Source organism: Phymastichus coffea, unplaced genomic scaffold, assembly GCF_024137745.1.
Source record: "Phymastichus coffea isolate CEN01 unplaced genomic scaffold, Cenicafe_Pcof_1.1 PCOF00006, whole genome shotgun sequence".
In the NCBI taxonomy this organism is placed as follows: Eukaryota; Metazoa; Arthropoda; class Insecta; order Hymenoptera; family Eulophidae; genus Phymastichus; species Phymastichus coffea.
This window is the reverse complement of record NW_026706817.1, coordinates 789,076-814,384: the sequence shown is the minus strand read 5'-3', so window position 1 is coordinate 814,384 and position 25,309 is coordinate 789,076. Positions and strand designations below refer to the sequence as shown.

The window sequence follows — 25,309 nt, the reverse complement described above, 5'->3', positions numbered from 1 at the left end:
AAAAATCAGAGTTAATTATAATAAATATAGTCATTAACTTTCGTTCAAGCCATTCTTAAATTTTCTAACGCAAAGTTGAGCGCATTCAACGATTAAACATATTCGCAATAAAAAAAAATCTTAATAAATACGTAAATATAATGAATTATTTCCGTATTTATATTTAGATATAAAATTAAAACTATTCCAGCAATAAACAAAAACTATTAATTGAAATAGTCCTTGTTGATTACTTGAATGTTACTTTCAATAGATTAATTTCGCATTTTTTTAAGAGATCTGCAAGCAAATGCGCTTCCCTTAATTTCAAAGAAATTAGTAATATTGAAATTATTTAAAATAAAATAACAGTACTATCGGTAGGATACACATGTGCGCTGCAGATCTCTACTTTCTAAAGATGCTCGCAATCTGGCTGCTCCGGATAGCCCGATCGTAAAATCGCTCTGATTGTTTTTAACATCCGAAGATTGCCAGATGCGCGAGCCGAAAACTGCCGTTCACAGAAAGAATTTTTGTCAGCTGTACGCAGTTTTTCATCTTAATTTACGAGCTAAGTGTGTGGCCGGTATTTTTTGTCTTTTTTTTTTATTTTGAACTGCCGTTACACAAGTAGGGCTGACCAAAGCCATAATGAAATCACTCTCCATAACAATTTCGTAGATGATAAAATTCACCCCACGAAATTCTCAATGACAGAAAACAAATTGAGTATATAGCCATACAATAAGTTGAAAATTAGAGAAAGTAGTATAGCAACGATCGCAAAAAGGTAGATTCTTACGATAATGCTGACGAAACTACGCTATTGGAAAGGGTTAATAAAGGTATTAATGTATAAAATAATACGAATTGTTACACAAGTAATAAACCATATTCGGTGAGTAACTTTTTATCAGTAATTAATTCTGCAACCACCCTCTTCGAAACATTGGACAAAATCAGAGATAAAGAATACATTAAAGAATTTTTAGAGGAAGTGGCACAAATAGCCGAAAAATATAAAACTATAAGCCACCTTCAAAGGTCCAATAAACAACGAATAGTTTTCCAACTTTTGGTCGCCGTAAAGTTTTTATTGAAGGGGAAGACACGAATACCTCCTACTATCAACGAATACATGCGGATAGCCAAAATAAGTATGAATCAAAATACGGAAGATAGGCCATCAAGAATAATCGGCATGTTACAACTAGATCATTTGAATTTAAATGAAAAGGAACATAATATAGTTGATATAATAAATAAATTCAACGACAGAAATCATCTTTTTTTCAATCACATAATGTATTTGATTCATTAAATAAAATTTGTAAAAGGGTATTATAAAAAAAAAATTGTAATAACGATAATACATGACCTAACCCAAGCATGGATTAACAATAGTGTATTTGACGTTAATGGTCCTATAAGCTTGTATAAAAAAAATATATAATTTATCGAATAATAATTGTAACCTATATCGAATTGCAGTTTGCAGAATACACAAAAAAAAAAAACAAGATGAAAAAAGCAGCAATCTACCTGTATTTTCTTCTCGGATTTATGGTAGTTAGGGGACGAGAAGAAAACCCCGTCGTTCATCTGATTGAAGACAATCCAGAGATTGCGTTTCTTAAAATTGAACGTATAGCCTTTACGCGTGAAAATTGGAGTTTTCTAACAATCATTGACATGCAACACATTTTCATTGGAACGAGATACTTACTAATCAAGTAACTACTTTAAATAACATCTTCATAGAAGATAATGTATCCAACATAGAAGCAAGTTCGATTATACAGCATGTTATGGATGATTTGAGGGATATTAATCATGTTGACGATTCCTGTCAACGCAGACCTGAACCGTCTTGTCAACACTTTGCATGTTGACAAAATTAAGGGGGGAGGAACAGCTTTATCTTTTCAAAACAGTTACGCATTAAGTAACACAAAAAAAGTTAAGAAAGAGCAACTAACATACGTATAAACGATCTATCTTATATTGTGGGCGATGAACCAAACACATATAACTTTGACAATGGCCTGCATGAACAAATTAAATCAGTAAATTCGAAAACTGACTATATTAAAAGATGCGTGCAACTGTTAAAACAGGACCCGAACATAACAGACAAAAATCAGGCCGCTAATTTCCATAAAACAATTTCACTCATTAAAGAACTACAACATGAAAGTAAAGAAATTATGTTATTAATGGTTTAAATGTTTAAATATAACAAATATTTATTAGCTATGCACACCTTACAAATAGTAATACATGAAATAGAAAGGACATCACTTTTAAAATCCATTGTTAAACCTAAGAGTAGTAGTAGTAGTCTTTTCCAGTTTTTCAACAATCTGAGACAAACAAGTCAATCGCTGCATACATTGAACCGCGGAATGATTACATTGTTGTATCAGAAACTAATAATTCATATTTCTTTATGAGTGAAACGGCCTTTGAATTATGTAACATCGTAAAATATTATAGAATATGTAGTGTAGAATTAATAGAAAATACCAAAGCATCTTGTGAGTTCAACATACTAATAAAGCCAAAAATCAAAACTTTATATGAATATAATGTTAAATTAAGTCAAGATGAAGATTATTTCCTAATCAAAACTGAGAGCAGTCATCTCTGGTTATTCTTAACGAGAGAATATGATTCATTAAAAATTAAATGCACTAACAAATTGATATCTATTCCGAAGCTTTCTTCTGGCATAATTAAACTCCCAAGGTCTTGTGACATATGGGCCGACGGAAAAATATATAGAGGTGCGACCGGCAATAAAGTAATAAAAAATCTAATTATTCCGCCTTTTCGACTAACCTTTTTAAATATAGACCAGCGGTTAGACAGTACAACTATAATTGAGATAACACCGATCAATACCCTAACAACAAAAGTAGAATAAAAAACAACTAACTTGTCAACTTGAAATCTTATTTGTATCAGCATTGCAATTTTATGTTTAATTATAAGCTCTCTAATTATGTTTATAGTATATCACTATGTCAACAAAAAATAAAGTAGAAGAGGCACTACAGTAAGCGAAACATATATTGTAACGGTCCTATTTATGAACTATTTATTAGATCACTGAATTACCGCAACCAGTCTAACGTATCTATCTGTTTATTCAAATCAATACATTAAGCGGCGCTACCTCACTGTTTACTCGATTGTTTTCATGTAAGAATCGAATTTCATAATCAAAATAAATAGCGTGACGTCATAAAGTAATAGATATAGATATAATGATTTTTGGTATTAAGAAAAATATGTTAATTTGAGATAATTTTAATATAACAAAGTATTTATTATATAGATTTTAGTACGTAGATTCAAAATATAATAACACAAATTGTATTTAATTATTGAATAATAATGAATTTCAATATGCAAAGTTAATTTATTTACTACGCTAAAAATATAAATTATTAGAAAAATGTAAATAATTTATGTGCAAAATGAATAAGTATAGAACATGAGTAAGAATTGGTTTCATTAATAACAGCTGAATAATAACTGTTATTAATAAATAAACAATTAATAATTTATTTAAACAATAAGTTGTATATAACACGAAAACATTAATTTTATACTTAATAATGATAACTTTATGATTTATGAATCTTAGATGATTAATCTAATAATTGCGTTATAAGATTAGAAAAAAAACCGTTACAAATATGAAAATTGATTATAATTCAAATGATATTAACTAATTTAAATATTTCTTTTTAGAAAATACTTCCGAAATTAATCAACTATAAAGTTATATAAAAATTTAATAATTTTCTATTGTAAATATTGTAATATCATGTTAATTAACTTTATTAGTTAATAAATTTTGATGACACTATTTGCGATAATTGTATATTGTATAAAATTAACAAATAACAAATTCTGTAAAGTTTACATCTGTTAAAAGCTTACTATTAATGGTTATTTACTTGTAAATTGAGAAAACTCATTTCTCAAAATCCGCGAATGTATTTCGAATATTAGATGACATCTCTCCTGCAAAAATAAGCGGGAAAATCTGTGTATAAATACGCCCACCTTTGCACAGGCTAGCATTCATTTCTAGCCTTGCAAGGTGAGCGCATGAGTCTGAATAAATTTGGATTATACCTAAGTTCTTTCTCTCATTGTGATTAACTGAGCAAGACTGTCCCTTCCTTATAATTTGAGCTCGACTTATAGAACATCTCGCGCTATAAGAAACTTGGGCCGAATTATATCGTATCCAAAAAAGACTTTAGCTCTGCTTATGGGACAATTCGCACCATAAGAAACTAGGGCATCGTCTGACTTTCCCTGAAACATTGTACTTATTTATATATATTTGATTTATTATTATTAGAGTACATTTGATTCATCTATTTATTTTATCGACAAGTAGAGTAAAATTATTAGAAACAAATTCTTACTCATTAGCTAGATGCAAGAGTTCGAATTATTATTATAAGTCATACGAACATCACATTATTTTATATATTTTATATATCTTTTATATCTTTTATATATTTTACCAATAACAAAAATTATCATAGTAATATAGTAATAATAATAATAATAATAATAATAATAATAATAATAATAATAATAATACGGACTAAGATACAGAGAAATATTAGTACGGACATAACGACTAGTATGGCTGTAATAAAGGAGGCGGTGGAGATTGCATGGAGTGAATGCGACCGCCTAAATCCCCTCCTGGAGTCCGTAAACGACAGGAGGACAGAAAGACAGAAAAGAAAGAGGGAGGACACGGGGGCCAGCCCTGAGCAAGCCGTGGCCTATCAAAGGGTTGCGGACGAGTCAGGCTGGACCACGGTGAACTCCGCGAACAGAAAAAAGAGGAAGTCTAAACAGAAGACTAATGACCAAACGACGGAGACGACTTCCCTCAAACAGAAGACGCAACAGACTACCCCTGTGGTGGCGCTGGGCGCGCGGAGGGAGAGGCCACTAGCTTCGACATCCGCAGCGGCGACGCCTATCCACGGGAACAAACGGCCCGAGCTGGACAAGAACCGGCCCAGTGCGGGTGGTTCCCGCCGGAAGGGGGGGACCAACGTTATACTGGTACGGCCAAACGACGGACGAACGTACGCGGATACCCTGCGCAGACTAAAGACGGAGATTAATCCCGAGGGCTCTAAAGTGAGTATCTCGGGATATCGGAAGACTAAGGACGGAGGACTCCTCATGCGCTTTCGCTGTAACGCAGACGCAAGACGGAAGTTCCAGGAGAAACTCCAGGTTACTCTTGGAAATGAGGGTAATGTACGAGACATGACACACGGACAGACACTAGAGATACTAGACCTCGACTGTGTTACAGACACGAATGATGTACAGAACGCATTGAAACGAGAAACAGGACAAGATGCGGACTTTAAGATCCACATTTTCGGACCGAATAAACACGACGTTTGTATGGCAGTGTTCGAAGCAGACAGAGACACGGCCCACAAACTGCTCAAGAAGGGCAGAATCAAGATCGGCTGGGTCAACTGTCGGCTGAGAGAAAGATTGACGGTCCCGAGGTGCTACCGGTGCCTCGGATACGGACATAGACGAACGGACTGCACAGGACCTGACAGAGGACAGTGCTGTTGGAGGTGCGGGGGGACCGGCCATGTCGGGAGAGCCTGCCCCACCAAACAGCCGACGTGCTTCCTATGTTCCGAGGCGCGTGCAACGGAGAGGGCGCACGTCCCGGGAACGGGAGCGTGCGCGGCCTACCGGGCAGCGCTGGAGGAGTGCCGGAAGCAGACACGACAATGACAGGAATCTTACAAGGAAACCTGCGTAGGTGCGAGGCAGCCCAGCTGCTTATATCACAGACAGCGAAGGAACGAAACGTAGACATACTGATACTGAGCGAGCAACTGTGGGACTTACGAGAACAGGACGGCTGGTTCTCGAATACCCTCGGTACGTCGGCCATATGGGTCAAAGGCAAACCGGCTAGGAGAATACAAGCGTCTGGCAGGGGGGAAGATTACGCGTGGGTGAGGGTAGATTCCGTCACCTACGTTAGCGTATATTTGACCCCAAACTGCACGATGGCAGTGTACGAGGAAAAAGTCGGTAAGCTGGAAGACGCCCTCACAGGTCTCCCGGGTGACTTTGTCGTCGCGGGAGACATGAACGCGAGAGCGGTCGAGTGGGGTATGACAACGACGGACAAACGAGGAAGACTGCTTCTGGAAATGGCCGCAAGGCTTGATCTGGTAGTGGTCAACCAAGGGACGACAACGACCTATAGACGACCGGGCTTCGGATACTCAATACCCGATGTGACGATGACGTCAGACAGGATCTCGTCGCGGATAAGAGGATGGCGGGTGACCGAGGACTATACAGCCAGCGATCATCAGCACATCGTCTTTGAGGTGACAAATCAATCGACGAACATACGAAACGGACAAACTAGAGACAGGACTTCAACGTATTGGAACTTACGACGACAAGATAGAGAGCTGTTTGACAAACTGCTAAGGGAGGCACCGTTACCCGCCGAGTCTGTCCCGGCAGAGCTTGGTCTGCGGGAGCGTGCCGAATGGATAACGGACAAGACAACGGAACTGATAACGGAACTGTGCGACGCCACGATGACTCGACGCAAGGGCCGAACACACAAACGAGCAATGTACTGGTGGACGGACGAGATTGGCCTCCTCCGTGGGGAATGCATTGCCTGCCGCCGGAGGATGAACCGCGCACGGAAAAAGAGCAGACCAGACGCGGACGAACTATCGACAGCGTACAAGATGGCACGTAAGAGACTGACCACTAAAATAAAGGACAGTAAAAACCGATGCGCTAGACAGTTGTGTGAAGAAGTGGAGCGGGACCTCTGGGGACTTGGCTACAAGATTGTGACCAAGAAATTGGGGGCCCTTGGCCCTTCTGAACCAAAAGACAAAGACACCATGAAAGCAATAGTAGATGGACTTTTCCCAAACCAACCAGAGACGGAAGAAATGACGAACGAACAAGAGACGACAGTGCCAGAGTTTGTCGGGGCAGAGCTTATTAAGGCTGTGTCCACGATCAAGCCTGGTAAGGCACCCGGACCAGACGGTATACCGGGAGAGATCCTCCAGCAGATCGTGAGCGTACGTCCAGGACTCCTCCTGGATAAGTATAACGCGGTCTTACGTGCGGGCATCTTTCCCAGACGATGGAAGACTGCTAGACTGGTTCTCCTGCATAAAGGAAAAGGAGAGCCGAATAGTCCGTCTTCCTATAGACCCCTGAGTCTTCTAGACACAGCGGGTAAACTTTACGAAGCGTTATTGAAACCAAGACTGACGAACGCGGTAACTGCAAACGGAGGACTTGCAGGAAACCAGTACGGATTCAGACGGGGCTGCTCAACTATAGGGGCGATTCGACAAGTGACCGACGCCTTTCGGCGGACGAGGCTCGTGTGCTACGGAGCGAGGCCAATAGTACTTCTCGCGACTCTTGATGTCAGGAATGCCTTCAACTCCGCTCGGTGGGGGGATATTCTGGAGGCCCTACAAACTTTCAGGGTTCCCGAATACCTGATGCGGGTGATGAGGGAGTACCTACACGACAGATGGATTCGATACGAGACGACCGACAGAACAGTGACCAGACGAATCACAGCAGGAGTCGCCCAAGGCTCAATCCTTGGACCCGACTTCTGGAACATACTGTACGACGCACTACTAAGACTACCGATGCCACCGGGGGTGGAGCTGGTTGCCTACGCCGATGATGTGGCTGTGGTGATAATAGCCCGTACCCCGGAGCTGGCGCAAATGCTTCTGAACCGCGCGATGTTACGAATCAATAGATGGATGACTGAACGCGGACTTAGCCTTGCCCTGGCCAAGACAGAACTCATCCTTCTGACGGGAAGCAGGATTAATACCCTGATTCCCATGACAGTCGGAGAGGTATCGCTGCGGACCAGTGGGGCGGTCGAGTATCTGGGGGTGACCCTAGATACGAAGATGACCTTCTGGCCGCACATACAACAGACAGCGAGGAAGGCGGCAGAGAGGACTTCCGCTCTCAGTCGTCTTATGGCAAATACATTTGGACCGAGACAATGGAAGAGACGACTACTGATGACACCGACCCACTCGATCATGCTCTACGGGGCGGAGGTGTGGGCCGACGCGTTGGGGGTCAAGAAATACTGCAAACGACTGACAAACGTACAAAGACAGGGAGCACTGAGGATAGCCTGCGCCTACAGGACAGTCTCGGCTGAGGCTGTCCTGGTGGTGGCGGGGGTTATCCCGATAAACATGCTCGCCAGAGAGCGGAAACGCGTGTACGAACGAAACAGCGACATGACCAGAACGGAAGCTGCCCAGGACGAAAGAACTAGGACGATGACGGACTGGAACAAACAATGGAGGATGAGCACGAACGGAGCATGGACTAGACGACTCATTGACGACCTGAGACCGTGGACGGAGAGGCAATTTGGGGAAGTGAATTTTTACCTGACCCAGTTTCTTACCGGCCACGGGTACTTCAGGAAATATCTGTTTGACAGAAACAAAGTTAACAGCGCCGACTGTAAATACTGTGGATACAAATGTGATGACGCAGAGCATACATTTTTCAAATGCTCACACTGGAACGACGAAAGGCAAAGACTGGAGACGACGCTTGGAAACATCACGCCCAACAACATTGTGGCAAAGATGCTACAAGACAAAGACTACTGGACGGTAACGGCAACGTACGTTGAGACTATCCTACGAGGGAAAAAGGCGGACGGTTGCCTGGAAGTCGAGTGTTAGACGAGAAGAATGCGGGAGTAAATGGTATGAACAAATGGATGAATGTGAATAAACGGACGTAACGAAACGATACAGGACCCGTGGACAACGAGAGGACTTGACGCGGTTCTCCAGCGGGAAGTAATGCTTACGCGGTTCCCCGCTGGAGAATGGTGTAGGTGGACTTTACTACTCTTCCCCGGATGGTTTACCCTCCGGTTGAAGAGAAGCGGGATTTGGGCGGTCAGCTGGTCTTCGACGACCCGGAGGCTCCTTGCGTTCGATTGATAGATCGCTTGAAACAGCCCGGTCTGAGAGGATCAGCGAGTCACGTCACACGGCGGGTGGGAGAGTGTAGGTGGGTAGCTTCGGTGAACTGCCGTCACACTCCAACCGTTATGGTCCATGAGGATTTATCCTGTTTTTTTACCACCATAAAAAAAAAAAAAAAAAAAAAAATGATAATTCAGGGAAACCTGAATCGAAGTAGGACTGCAGACATGCTCCTACCTTAGATAGCCGACGAATATGACGTGGACATCGTGATTCTGAGTGCACTATACAGGAGGACGACCCAAACATACATTACAAACGAGACAGAGACCACTGCTATCTGGGTACGGAGTGGCACCCATCCTGGAGTCTCCAATCGCGGTGTCGGGAACGACTACGTCTGAGGCATATTTGGCGCTGTCACTTACTTCTGTGTCTACCTGACACCCAACTGCACCGCGTTGGAGTTCGAAAGAAAGGCGGCACTCTTAGAAGACGGGATCAGGGACCTGCCCGGGGATGTCATCGTTGCGGGGGATTTTAACGCGAGGGCGGCCGAGTGGGGAATGAACGAAACAAATCGACGCGGACGACTACTGCTGGAAATGGCCACAAAGCTCGATTTAGCAGTGGTAAATATGGGAAATACGTCGACGTATAAACGGCCAGGTGTCGGAGACTCTATCCCCGACGTCACGATAACATCGGACAGAATCCTGCTACGGCTGAGGGGATGGCGGGTGATCGAAGACTATACAGCCAGCGATCACCAGTACATCGTCTTTGAAGTGGCGGGACGGACAGAAACGAGACAAACGAGAATCCACCAACCCCCGCGGTAGAATCTACGTAAACTCGACGGACGAAAATTTTCGGAAGAGCTAATGGCAGCACCGGCTCCAGGGGAGAAAATTCCCCCTGAACTGACGGGCTGGTAAAGAGCAGAAAAACTGACAGATGAGACGGCCAAATTAATAGACAGCTTGTACAGAAGCACAATGCCGAAACGGCGACCGATACAACAAAGACAACCACAATATTTGTGGACGCGAGATAGCCGAGCTACGCAGGATATGCCTGATAAATCGGCGACGAGTGACAAGGGCAGGGGGCGGACCCGAAAGGGAAAACCTCTCAGCCATATACAAAACAGCACGAAAGACGCTGACGAAAGCAATACGGGACAACAAGACGCGATGCTGGAGAAAGCTCTGCGAGGAGGTGAACGAGGATCCCTGGAGAACCGGCTACAAGATCGTGACAGGAAACTAGGGGCCCGAGTCTCACCGGAACTTAAAGATGCCGAAACAGCAGAATGGATTGTTGACGGATTGTTTCCGACGCGCCCGGTTAGGACAAACATGATGGATGACATGGACGCACAAATGCTCCCCGCCTTTGCCGCTGAGGAGCTCATCAGAGCAACAAATGCGATGAAGACGGATAAGGCACCGGGACCGGACGGAGTACCATTCAAAATCGTCCGGCTTGTGGCTTGTCTACGGCCGGAGATACTCCTCGACCTGTACAACACGTGCTTTACGATAGGAACGTTTAGCGACCGGTGGAAGGTGGCAAGGCTCGTTCTTATCCCAAAAGGTGGGAGCGATCCTGTCACTCCTTCGGCTTACCGACCGTTGAGTTGACTTGACACGACTGGTAAACTCTTTGAACAACTACTGAGACCGAGACTGATGGATGCAATACAGATCAGAGGAGGCTTATCAGATTTGCAATTCGGTTTCAGGAGAGGTCGATCGACGATTGGAGCGATCCAAAAGGTGATCTCCTGGTTTCCTGGAACTAGACAAACACTGCTACGCAGCGCGACCTATAGTGTTGCTGGCGACGCTCGACATCAGTAATGCTTTTAATTCAGCCAGGTGAAAGGATATCTTGGAGACGCTGAAAAGCAACTTCGGGATCCCGCCATACCTACTTCGGGTTGTGGAGGATTACCTAAAAAACAGCTGACGAATAACGTACGAGACGATTGAAGGACAAGTAACGAGACAGGTTACCGCTCGGAGTGACCCTCGTCGCTTACGCTGATGACGTGGCGGCGGTGATTACGGAGAGGTCCTCCGAGCTGGCGCAGCTGGCGTTGAAGTAGGCCATGAGACGAGTCGGACGATGGATGACAGACCACGGACTATAACTCGCAACAGAAAAAACGGAACTGATGTTTCTCACGAGAAGACGCATACAGATGATACTGCACATGAGGGTGGGGACATGCGAGATGAAGACCAAGAGGGAAGTCAAGTACCTTGGGGTAACCCTCGATACGAAGATGACCTTCTGGTCTCATATACAGAAAACAACCCGGAAAGCGGCAGAGAGGACAGCATCCTTGAATCGTCTGATGGCAAATACGACGGGACCGAGATCGGGAAAACGACGACTGTTAATGGCGACAGCTCACTCGATCCTTCTATACGACGCGGAAATATGGGCAGACACCCTGAAGACAAAGTAATACTGTAAGTCGATGATGATGGTACAGAGACAGGATGCACTGCGAATCGCTTGCTCCTACCGAACAGTCTTTGCGCAGGCTGTTTTGGTGGTGGCTGGCGTAATACCCGTCGATCTTCTGGCCTTTGAACGCAAAAGTATCTACGGGAGTAGCGCGTATATAGGACGAAAGAACGCGGCAAACGCTGAGCGCGACAGGATAATTAACATTTGGTAAGGCCGATGGACAGAGGAACGAGGTGGTAACTGGAGGAGACGGTCAATACGGGACTTGAGGCTGTGGCTCGGAAGGAAAATTGGTGATGTAAATTTCTACGTCACCCAGATCTTGACGGGACACGGGTACTAAGACGGTACTTTTACAAGATGAACAGACTACGAATACCCGACTGTAAGTACTGTGGATACGAACGAGACGACGCGGAACACACGTTTTTTGCGTGTGACCGCTGGACAAGACTCAGACAGGAACTGGAAGAAACGGTCGGCAGCATCATCTGTGATTCTGCGTGAACCTGAATGGTGGCGCTTGAAAAACTAATTTTATTAATCTTTGTTTTTTCATTTGTAAAAAAGTGTGGACTTCTTGAATTTATAAAATTATATAATTCTGAAATTTATTAAATACTTTATAATTTATGAAATTATTTTTGAAATTATGCTAATTTATAAAAGCAGAAAAATAAATAATCTTTGATTGAAACATAAAACGAGACATTATTTGTTACATACAAAATGATTGAATAAAATATCGGTAATATGTCTATACTCGTGTCTTTGGTAAAGTATAGGCCTTCCGCCTGTCTGAAGGTTAGGGGTTTGGCGTCGTTTGGTTAAAAAGCACAACCACTTAGCCTATTTGTTGTTTAGGGGCTTAGGATTTCAGGCACTTTAGTTCACATGTACAGGCTACAAAGATCACACATTTGTAAACAAGTTTTTATGAAAGTTAAAATTTTTTGTCGACATTTTCTTCCACCACATTGGTTTCGCCATTTTTAATTTTCAAAATCTGATATCAGATTTGTAAAGAGCGATCTCGAAAACCCCTATATACAAACCTTCTACAAAATATTATGGATTGAAATATACATATAGTTATTTTGTGTTAGGGGTGGTTTATTCCCCCCCAGTGGTAGTATATATGAAAAAACCAAAAAACTTAATTTGTTTTTATAGATCTTTAAAAATTTTTTCCAATTTTTTTAGTCGTTTAAAACTTTTTTATTATATAAAATTTTTTTTCGATATTTCCGTCTCCCATAGTGGTTCCGCCATTTTTAATTTTCAAAATTTGATAACAGACTTGTAATTAGCGACCTCGAAAACCTCTATATACAAACTTTCTACGAAATATTATGTATTGAATTACATATTTACAGTGATTTTGTGTTCGAGGTGTTTTACCCCCCGTAGGGGTAATATTTATTAAAACACCGAAAGACGTCAACTAAATTTCGTTATTGTAGATGTTTAAACATTTTTTCCAATTTTTTTTAGTCGGTTTAAACTTTTTTATTATAAAATTATGCCAAAAAATGTATGTTTTCAACCCCTAAAAAATAGGGGATGCTACCCTTACTCTTCAAATTATCATAAAATACTTGCTCCTTTTATAAGAAATAATCTCCAATTTCTTTCACTGAAAAATATTAATTTTAAGCCGAGATATTAAAAAAAATACACTTTTTGGGGGTTAATTTTAGGGGAGGTTTTTACCCCTTAAAAGTGAAAATTAGCCGATAAAAAAATACGTGTCTGTTATTTTTTTATGTTCTACAATATGTATCAAAATCATCAAAATCGGGGAGTTCGGGTTGGGTACCTTTCCTTGTTAGACTTAGTCCTTTGAGTTTGCAAGCAATTGTTTGAGCGCATAAATATTGAGTGTACGAGGTGTGTTCAAAAAATAACGAGAATTTTCGTTTTATGAAAAAAATATTTATTTATTCATCTACATTAATGTTATCGCCTTCAAAGTAGTCCCCTTCGGATACAATACACTTATGCCAACGCTTTTTCCAATCCTCGAAACACTTTTGAAACTCGATCTTTGTAATAGCTTTTAGCTCTTTCAGCGATTCGCTTTTAATGTCATCTATGCTTGTAAAACGACGGTCTTTTAATGTTCTCTTTATTTTTGGAAATAGAAAAAAGTCACATGGAGCCATATCTGGCGAATATGGAGGCTGAGGCATCGTTACAGTTTCGTTTTTGGCCAAAAATTCACGAACAAGCAATGAAGTGTGAGCAGGCGCATTATCGTGGTGCAAAAGCCATGAATTGTTTTGCCACAAATCCGGAGGTTTTTTTCGGATTGCTTCACGCAAACAACGTTGAACTTGTAGGTAGTACTGCTTATTGATTGTTTGACCTTGTGGCAAGAATTCATAATGCACTATGCCATTAAAATCGAAGAACACAGTGAGCATAACCTTCACATTCGACCGCACTTGTCGAGCCTTTATCGGTCTTGGCGATCCAGAATGCCTCCACTGGGACGATTGAGCCTTAGTTTCGACATCATATCCGTAAACCCATGTTTCGTCACCTGTTATAACACGTTTTAGTAGTTCTGCATCGTTATTGACTTCATTTAGCGACTCCTGAGCAACTTCCATTCGCCGCTGTTTTTGTTCGAAATTCAACAATTTTGGAACGAATTTTGCTGCCACACGTTTCATACCCAAAACATTCGAAAAAATTTGATGGCATGAGCCAACTGATATGCCAACATCATCAGCGACTTCTCTGATTGTGATTCGGCGATCGTTCATAACCATTTCTTTCACTTTTTTCACGTTTTCATCGGTTGTTGATGTGCTTGGGCGTCCGGGTCGTTCGTCATCTTCAACGTTTTCGTGGCCATCTTGGAAACGCTTATACCACTCATAAATCCTTGCTTTACTCATAGCAGACTCACTATATGCCTTTGTTAACATTTGACAAACTTTACTACACTTTATTTCATTTTTTACGCAAAATTTAATACAAATTCTTTGATCCATTTTTTTTCACAAACGAAAATCGCCGAGCTCGAAAAACACGTCTAACGTTAGCGGCTGCCATTTAAAAAGTAAGCAATGAATATTGCTGAAAATTTTATCGTACTTCAGGGGCATGTGTACCAACATAATAAAAAAAAATTTTATACAAGCGGACTCTTCAAACCCGCGAAATTTAAAAATTCTCGTTACTTTTTGAACACACCTCGTAAAAAAATTTTTTTGAGTTTTAAGAAAAACTTTATACTATGTATAAAAGAGGTGTTCTTTATTTCTTGGTCATGAACCTCTCTATCAAATATAAATGTATAAATAAGATAAATCGAATTATCTTTTCGTAAAATAGTTGAAAAATATTTTGTACATTGTAAAAATTATTTCTAGACATCTCTTTCTTCAAATTGTTAAGATATCGAGATTTAAGATTCGATCAATAGAATTCTTAATGTTAAGAAAAAATTTCATCGAATTATTTATATGCAGCATAATTTAGTTGTGTGTAGTCAAAAGAATAAGAACACTTTTTAATAAATAAACTTAATATAATAATATTACTTGTACTTGAGCTTTTGAAAAATCTCCGGGTTTTTACATTCAATTCAAGAAAAAAACGAATCTTATACATGGCACTTTGTTTACCAATGCTCAGAAATTTTGTAAAACTGAACGCGAGAATTAGCAATCATATAAAATTATTTACAACATTGAACTATGGTTCTTCGATTTTTGAATCGAACCTTTACGATTCCATTTTTTCTAAACATTATATAAAATGTATGCGTATTATGAAATGTAAACTAAAAACGTTGTTAAAATAACAATACATATTTAATAAATATTGATAAAAAAACTTCTAATATTGCTGTTCCTTCGCCATTTTTTCTCTTGACTATATTTTCTTGCAACTTTGTGTAGGAATCCTTATTAAACCTATGACAGTTATCATATATAACTCTGATTCAATGATTATTAGGCTTGAAAATAGTCGACCAACACCTCGAAATTAGCATACAATATGTTGGCAAAAGACAACAAAATATGTCTTTCAATAATAAAAATGAAAACGATTAATATTTTTTCTCAATAGAGATCATTGCAGAAAAAGAGATTTATAGCCATTTTCAATATAATTTCATCTTGATAAAAGATTTACAGCTGTATCGTCTCTTTTCTTAATTCATCTAATCATTTACAGGAATACTTTCTTGTTGTTCATAAATAAAAATGTTTGTAATTACTAAGTAACGTCACCTAAAAAATGTTTTTTAGGACGAATCAAACCGGGCAAAATGAACCTCTCAATACCACACAGGAAAATAATTTTTCAATATAATAACCAATTTCCATAAAAGAAAAGTATTTGGAAAAAATGAATTATACTTACATTAGGATTATCACAACCTCTATCATTTCGTCATATGATACTTGAATGCAGACACAATATGTATCACTTCCAGTTGTAGTACCCACTGCCGAGACAACTGTGTAATGTGGTACATGACAAGGCTTTGCCTGAGAGTGTTGCATTATTTGTAACACCTCAGGGAAGCCATCCCCGTCCCTTGCCGCCTCGTAACCAGCCGGATAATTATAACCTACGCACGCCCTAATCTGGATATTAATTTCTTTTTATATCCGCCCACCTATATCCGAGAAAACGATGTAACAAGTTGAAGAACGCGCTCCGACGAATGATTGAAAAACGGAACGCACGACGAGAAAAAAGAGAGCGCACGCACATGTACACTCCCGACCACGTATTGTCGGCTGGAAAGCAAAACACTAAAACTTGACTGGGAAGTGCAGCGGAAATGCATGACAGCGGTATGTGCGGATCCGTTACACTCCCAGACACTGACACAAACACTCTGGAGATGATGGCATACCTGGGGCGACCAGAAAATCGTCAATGAAGCGGCAGCCGGCAATCAGCTGTGTGTCAGGCTGCTGCGTATCATCGGTGACACTCTGAGCGCTACACACATTGACATTGCTGCCGATCACTGACAACACCCGGACACACACACACACACACACACATAACACCCGGGCACGCAATTATATCACATGACCGAAGAGGAGCGCTCCAGGAGGCGCTTCGGAGATCAGCAACAGAGCACGAGGTTGACACGCGGGAGCGAAGGCGGCCATCTTGAAGAGCGATACAGACTAAACGAGAGGGCGCTACGAAGATAATACCGATTTATAATTATTTTATCATAACAAATAATTTTGCAATGAGACTTAGACATGGAATATATTAAAATATAAAATTAGAAATATTTGTATGCGGCCGCTATAATCTCTTAAATGTATCTCTTAAAACGACAAACAATCTGACGAATAAATTTGATAAATTGATTGATGAAATTCGAAACTCTGACGAAACTCGCTAGTGACGTCACGACCAATTAACGAATTAGAATAAAATTTGATTTCCGTCCGTATCAAAAAATAAATAAGAGTAGGGGTAGATCTTTCTCATCTATCAATGCTGGACGACTTAGTGGGGGGCGAGAAAGGGTAAATAGCGACGAAAGTAGGAGATAAAATGAGGGCGCTGTACTTTTCTAATTTACATATTGACCAATGACGAAATATTCGGAGGGCGCTACCGATATCCGAATTAGCATATCGGCCAATAATAGGATTTCTTTTCGGAAAAAGGAGAGGAAAAATGATTGTTGACCGCGAAAAGCCATTTCTCGTCTATTTTGCTACTGGATAGTCGAGAGAACAGTTCCGAAGTCCATCTCCCTTGGAATTTTCGTGTGTGTGACCTTCATTTTGGAAATAAACCGCAGTTAATTCCACGTAAGTAGTAGAAGTGCCGCTTGATATCGCGTTTGGATAGGAAATAGGTTTAATGTGTCGTAGTTAATTCGCCGGGACGCGTGGATCCGTCGCCGTCGCGATTAAGCTCACAGACCGAAACGCGCTGACATCCCGCTATTATCTAACGTTAATGTACAGACGACCGTTTAAATAAAGGATCAAGTGATTTGATACAGTTTTTGAGTGATTTGGTTACCAGTTTTCCCCTGCATGCTAATTTATTTTCAGCCTCGGACGGGATTTTATAGCAAGACTTTTATTTAATTTTCCGCACGGTACATACGCGTATACGATTTGACGAACCACGACCGAGACAAAGGAGTTAGAACTGAGTTGCCTGATATCCATTCAACACGAACCAGGAATTTTGAGGGAAGACTACAGCAGTGAGATGACATCAAAGAGGTGTTCATAACATCGAACAACGTCGGGGTTCTGAAGTTGTTTCAAATTTGAAAGCATTGGAACAACTTTGCCCGCTTTGCGCAGTCGCACGGCGGGCAAACCTACCGACGATTTCGGGTTTAAACTCGACTTCCCGATGATCATCGTAGGCTGGAGCGGTGAATTGGCGCCCTTCTAAAATAATCGAGAAAGCGAGTCTAACGAACATTTGTGGTTGCGATTTCGCTGGTGAGGCCTACGTCCCCCAAATTTCCTTTCACAACTGATAAACCTTTCTTCTACTTCTTTCTTTCTCCTTTGTTTGCTTCATCTTCACTACTGGCTGTACCTAGAAGAAAACCAATTTTAAAATATAGGATATTTAAAACAAAGCAAATATTAATCATCTTTCTTTTATTTTTATTTTTCATTCAATTTCTTTCTGTCATTTTTACTGGCTCCACTTTATTCTTTGGCTATATTACTATTCATTTATCGCTTTGTTTTAGGTTTCTGTTTCAAATAAACAAAAGTTTGAATAAAATAATATCTACTATTGACATTCTCTCTATCTGTTGAACCATCTCCACTTACCAACACAATATTTTTCCAGGGATACTAGGCAAGAGCTTCGACCGTAGCTTGATGTTTATTCAGAAAATAAATAGGCTGTATCTACATATATAAAGCAACTATATACATTAACCTTGTTAATATCAAATTGATATACAACTAGAAAAATTATGTACTTACTTTTACTTCTATTTTCTTCATAATATGGTATAGAAAATTGCATTAGTCACCTTCACATTCACCTTATTGAATTATTATTAAAAAGTTTATATTGTGTGTGATCTGAAATAATAAAATTTATATTTCCACAAAGTATTTGAATTTTACTTTTAGAATTTATAAATTATATATATATAATATTTTATTTCATAAACTTATCTGTATTTATTGCTGCTCCATCTTCAAGGCTTGAAAACACCCCCCCCCCCCCCCCGTTCCAGCCTGCACAATTTCTGAAAAATCGTGGGAAAAAATCAAAATTGATAGATTTTCATTTGCCCAATTCAAATATGCAATTGGATTTATTTGCCCACCACGTGTTCATTAAATAAAAATTATTAACTACCAATGACTATTCAACCAGCTCTCGAACCAACTCTATTTCATTTATTAACGAATATATTGATCTCACTAAAATTGTAAATAATTGCCCACGAACTAATTTAATTTGCCCAGCTAAAAAAGATCGTTAACAATAATTCCTTTCTTTTCTTTAATAATTTAAACTATGCCTGGAGAGGTTTCACGATTGTGCGTCTACTGCGCATGCGCCGATAACGGAGCGGCCGCCCGCTCATGATGACGTCGCGGATATATTCTCCATGCTCTACCTACAGTTGAAAATGCTATCTCATCACGACTAGATCTTTCGGTAATTATTTATTTATCAAGTTGATCTTTATAACATACTGTACTTAGTTCACTTACACATGCCAACACAGATTTCACAGCTTTACAAAAATATTTGTGTCTACTTTCATATTTTCAGCAGCAGAGCAGAGGCGTTTGGAGTTTTGTTTTGGGGTTTTTCCCCATTTTCATTTTGGAGCAAGAAAATAACGCCGCAACTTTTACAAACCATGAAATTATAAGTTGCATTTTATTTCAAACTATTTTCATTTTACAGCTTACTGATTTAAACATTACAATATTTGTGTCCACGTTAGAATTTATCTACTTCATAAGTAAAACGATGAAACAAAATGAAAGTTTACAAACTCAGCTATTTTTACTGACTAACTTAACCTACTTTAAAAGCAAAAATGGTAAATAAAACACTTCGTGAGTTCACCAACTCAGCTGTTTCTATTAATTAACTAAATGTTTGTGTTGGTGGTTCTATTACTAATTTATGTTTTTCATAGGTATACTCCAAATAAATGCAAATGGAACTGTATGGCAAATAAATGCAAATGCAACTAAAGTGGAGTTAGGTGTATGCTTTTTGCATAAAATAAGCTGCTCATCTTGATTGGCGGTGTGTTAACAGGTAAAATTTTTTTGTATGTTACTACATCATTCCTTTCGGTCCAGTTAGTGTTAGTTAAGCAATAAGCTATATAGTGACCAACACCGTTTTCAATCAAAGGTGGTATGAACTTGACTATTCCACATAACACAAAGGTGTTATTTTTTACTGTAATGGTTCGAGGCACAATACGTATATCAGTAGCAAACTTTTCTGATTCTATTTGTAGTTCGTCTTTGGCATATGTGCTAGCTCGATATGCCTCATCAGTATCTATCCATAAATATGCCCCATAGTATATATAATAAATAAGTTCAATGTTTTACACTTCTTGCAATTCAAAATTTTGTCTTGGAAAAACATGTTTAATTCTTGCTCTAAACTTTGATAGTTATCTACCCATGCAATACGTAAGTCTGGCAAAAAAGTTATTATTTTTTTAAGATCTTCTTTGAAACCACAGTTGTTGCAACTCAACTTTTCAAGTGTACAGTCATAGTTAATCATTAATGTTTGAAACAACTGAGTAATATTGGTGTTGCACTCAGTATGACTGGTGTTTGTATGGAAAATAGAGTAGAGAATGTGGGCACGGTTGGTGTAGAATATGCTAGCTACTCCCGTTAAAGAATAATCATACACTGTGTTGGCGTAACACAAGTATTGATTCGATTTCCTGTCATCAATACTTTTTTTAATAAAATCCTTAAAATCTATTACTTTAAAACAAGTACTACTTAATATTTCAGTGATTGTAACAAAGGCACAAGTATTTGATAATGTGATTCTGTCATTTTTCATACGCTTTCCTGGCTGCTTAGACCCATTGACAAGATTTCTTTTGCTTGCGCTATTTGAACGAGTGTGATGTTTTTGTTGCAGGTGCAGAGCAATATCAGGACAAGGCCGAACATGTATTCCTCGAATCTTTGGAGTTGAGTTGGGTTGAGCTGGATTAACTAAGGCTGGTATTGAGACTGGAGCTGAGACGTTGGCAACAGGTACGGTAGCAATTTCTAATTGTTCATCGATTATTAATGAAGATTGCTGGACTATATCATTTTTTAATTTGGCATATTTATGGTCCTGAAGTGAATGATCTAACTCCTGTACATTTAAACTGTCATTGTTATTCACAACTGATAATTCTATAATTTGGTCTGTATTTGGTAATTGTGCATCTGGAAATTGAAAAATGTATATTTTATGTTACCTATATAACAAAGTACAATACTTTAACTATAATTTGATAATTATACCTGAAAGATTTGATGCAGCAGTTTCGTTAAAAATATCGTCTTCATCAATGAGCAATTTATTGCACTTATTTCTCCATTTTTCTACTACTAGAAGATGTTCTTTATCATATTCCTCTATATTCTCATTAGACTTAATTTGCTTCTTATCTTTGATTATTCTATTTATTGCAGCTCTGGCCAGTAATATGTCAGAATGAATTTGCCGGCAATGCTTTACTAAGAACTTGTCAACCCTCATCACTGTGTTTTCCATTGAAGCCTTTATGTCGCCAATACATGCCTCAGCTCTAGCTGAGATTGCTACATCATGGGGATTATTGAAAAACTGTTGCATTACATTTGTCCAGCAAACAAAATCTTTGGCTAAATCTATCAATCTATTAGCAAAATCAGGTAAAAAATAATCATTCTTTTGAATTCCTAACGATAAGTCTAAATCACCGTCCTTCTTGACTTTAGATAATGATTGATTCTTGATGATCTGAATGTATGTATATGTCAATGTCCACTTTTCATTACTTTTTTTGGAATTTTTACTGTGTTCTTCTTCATAACTATTTTTAATTTCACTCGGTTTTATTGTAGTGGAAGTATTAAAATCGAATTCATAAGTTGCAACTAATTTTGTTATATATTTCATAGCTTGTTGACATGTGTTATCAAAAAATGGACTATATGCAACAATAAAAACACATTTTATTACTTTTTCAAAGTGATGCAACTGAGAAATTGTGGATATATACCCAATGCATTTCACAAAAAGTTTTTTAACTTGGGGATTGTCTTTGGGGTAGCAGGGCCATTCGGCCGCTGCATGCATAAGATGATCAATATCAATCCTTATCTGTGTACACAATTTCAAGAACATTGACTCTCCAAATATAATTAATAGGCAAGCATCTTTGTATGTCTTGAATGTGATATTGTTAAAAGCTAAGCAAGAACCATTCTGAATAGCTTTTCCCCTATCCATATTAAATTCTCTAGGGGCCTTTCCTCCAGATTGTATCCACGTTTGTAGCCAATTTACATAAAAAATCGTGTCATTCTTTTCAGATAGAGCTTGTGCAATTGGTACTATTTGATCTCCTATATGAGTGCACATTATGGATAAAAAAATGTCACTGGAATCTCCGTCAGGTCTATTGATTTTCAATGCTATCGATGATGTTGCATCAAGGGCCACTGCATTTCCCAACTCGTTCGCGATATCATTGTAAACACTTATTTGGGAAGGTGACCAGTAAGTCAAGCAGAAGTAGTCGTATCCAATGAATCTGATGTAATGATTAAATTCTACATTATTTTTTATTGCAGATATGGAGTTAAATAAAGGTACGCCATGCACAATTCCCAGCTCTGCGTTTTTGGCATCTTGTCTAGCGTTTTGAAGCTGTTTTAATGAAAATAAATCGGCAGGTTCTGGATCTCCATCTTTCATGCGGTTGCTCGCTTCATTTCTTCTCCATTCTTTGGGTTTTTCTTTCAGAAGTTTTTCTCCGATGATAGATTTAGCTAATTTTTGTAATCTTATTTTCTTCGTATGAACAGTGCGTGAAGTATCGGTAGTGATAACGTTGAATTTTCCATCAACGTCATTACCGACGACTTCGTGGCATACCAAGATTATTCTTGCTTGGCATTCAGCTTCTGTGCAATGCCCTTCGATCTTAATATAAGCACTATCACTGCCAACATAGTGTCGGTCGAAGCTGTACGCACAAGGCAGTTTTTGGGAATGCCAGATGCATCTTCTCATTACATCTGCCCAACCTTCTTGCAACACACTAGTTGAACGACCACTCTTGTATACTATACTTTTAGGGCTGATTAATGACCATTCATCACGTAGAATTATGATTTCAAATTTTAGATTTGATTTTTTAACGTTGCCATTTGATGGTAATATTTTTGTGTCATCAAGATCTGCTTCATGATTACTGACATGGAAATCAACATTTTCTACTTCATCTGTTATACCTACAATGATTTCTAAACCTTTTTGATCATTATAAAATGTTCTAATCCCGTGTCTATTTTGCTGTACCATTTTGAACAGATTGAGAGGTTTGATTTTACTTCCAAAGAAATTGCAAATATTCACCCAAACTGGGTCATATCTATTTTTCAGTGTGTAGTCAGAGTTGTAGATTATTTCTGTTACAATTTTTTTTTTTACTTCTTCATGTGGAACAGCTGGCTTACGTCCTGGCATTTTGTTAGTAATTAATATTTTCTCTATAGACATGTTATGAAGAAATGAATATTAATAGAATTATATCATTTAATTAATTATACTAGTTGAAATTCTTAACTCACATGAATATATAATAATTTTCAAAGCATGAAATTTCTTGAGCTCTTCCGTTATGCAGTGCTATTGCATGTTTAAAGATAACTTCCATCTCTTCAACTAGGTAAAATATTATATCAATTAGGTGTTCAATGAATTTTACAATCGAATAAAATTAATGGTGATTGATCTTACCATTTAAACCTTCAATTCCTTTGTTGCCCAAACCTAACCATGACAAAAATATACAACTCGAAAAAATATTATATGGTATGACATTAGAATATTTTATTTCTCTTTCTTCACAGTCAAATTTGATGTTCGATGCAATTCTCTCTATAATTAGTTTATCCTTTCCTTGTTGTCTCTCACGTTGTGAAAAAAATTCCAGTGCCTCGTAATACTGATTTATTACGTTCATGATGTTCTATTGCGATTTATATATAAATATTATAATATTTAATTCCATTTGCAGGTACAAAAACAAACAAAGCCGACAAAATTGATGAACTGTTGAAGAATGACCGGAAATGAGCAATGACGACGGAAACCGTTGGAAAGCCTTTGACTCATAATGACGAGCATGGTATTTCTATTGGTTCTATCCAACGACAGCGGCAAATTTTGGAAATTCAAACGTACGGATTGAAAAGAAATCTAAATTAACGTTGAGAAAATTATTGTACGACCACAATTATTTTCTGATCTAATTTACTTAGTACTCTCAAATGATATATTTTGTATATGTAACGCAGTATGAAAAAAAAGCAGACTACAAATAAAATTAACCATCTTGAAAACTTAGTTTCTGTTATATTTCATTTACTTTAATTCAATTGATTTTATGCAACAAGACTTGTACATCCGCAGCTATAAGATTAAAATAAAAATGAACAAGGTATAAAAAAAATATTGGGTCGCTGTATGATTAATAGAACCATTCTACCGTTCAAAATGGGTTTGAAAACGTATGTATGTATGTATACATAAATGTTGTTTTATTCATTTTTGTGTATATATTTTTGTTCTATCACTCAAATTGTAAGCCAAATAATTTCAGTAACTAACAATCAGTATCCGAGTAGGTATGGAATTTGAATTGTAGAGAAAACCCCGCTAACGCTGCGTTGCACATGCGCGTTCAAGCTAGGTATGCGAGAATAGTTTATAATAGCTTTCAACAAATTACTATCCATTTTTGATAATGGTTCTCAACTGGGCAAATTGAATTGGTCTGTGGGCAATTATTTACCACTTTGGAGGGATTAATTTATTCATTAATAAATAAAATACAGCTGTTCGAATATTTATAGGTAATTAATAATTTTTATTTAATGAACATGTTGTGGGCAAATAAATCCATTTACATATTTGAATTGGGCAAATGAAAATCTATCGATTTTGATTTTTCCCCATAATTTTTTGGAAATTGTGCTGGCTGGAACGGGGGAGGTCTTGAAAACTATTATATTTTGAAGTAGTCAGCTAAACCTCCCTTACCCTAGCCTGCAAAGTATAATGGACAGTAAAAATAAAAAATACCATTCGAAACATCTCTAATTGAATCCTCCAAAAATGCTCATTATTTTAATTGAACCCCTTCAGTTGTCCCAAAAAAAATTAAAAACTATGATAATTTTTTCGTTTTTTGTAACTGCGATATCTTTAGTAATACTTAATATTTTTGTAAAAGAAACAAGGCAAAAAATTGAACCTTTGCTCGTTTTAATTGCACCCCTCTCACTTTTTCAAAATTATTAATATATATAGTATGTCAAAAACAACAATCTAACTTTATTGTATGTTCTTTTCAATTAGATTATTGGGTTATTTGGAAAGAACATACAATAAAGTTAGATTGTTGTTTTTGACTGCAACGATCACCGAAAATCGTTAGACTCGCGCGAGGTTAATGAGCGGCTAAACGAGAGGAGCCGCGTTCGGTTCGCGAGAGAGAG

At 38.4% G+C, this 25,309-nt stretch overlaps 3 long non-coding RNA genes across 3 annotated transcripts; 2 read left to right on the top strand and 1 right to left on the bottom strand.

Moving 5' to 3' along the window:
• Positions 1-17,896: 17,896 nt before the first annotated feature.
• On the bottom strand, positions 17,897-18,546 carry LOC131668396 (uncharacterized). Its single transcript, XR_009302265.1, has 3 exons — positions 18,512-18,546; positions 18,353-18,433; positions 17,897-18,107 (listed from the first exon to the last, which is right to left on the bottom strand). It is a non-coding gene; the product is annotated as an uncharacterized LOC131668396 (long non-coding RNA).
• Positions 18,547-19,310: 764 nt separating this feature from the next.
• Positions 19,311-20,755, top strand: LOC131668389 (uncharacterized). Its single transcript, XR_009302264.1, has 3 exons — positions 19,311-19,596; positions 19,696-19,820; positions 20,682-20,755. It is a non-coding gene; the product is annotated as an uncharacterized LOC131668389 (long non-coding RNA).
• Positions 20,756-20,782: 27 nt separating this feature from the next.
• On the top strand, positions 20,783-23,888 carry LOC131668382 (uncharacterized). The gene is made up of 5 exons (XR_009302263.1): positions 20,783-20,800; positions 21,230-21,451; positions 22,115-22,301; positions 22,376-22,393; positions 23,827-23,888. It is a non-coding gene; the product is annotated as an uncharacterized LOC131668382 (long non-coding RNA).
• Positions 23,889-25,309: the final 1,421 nt, after the last annotated feature.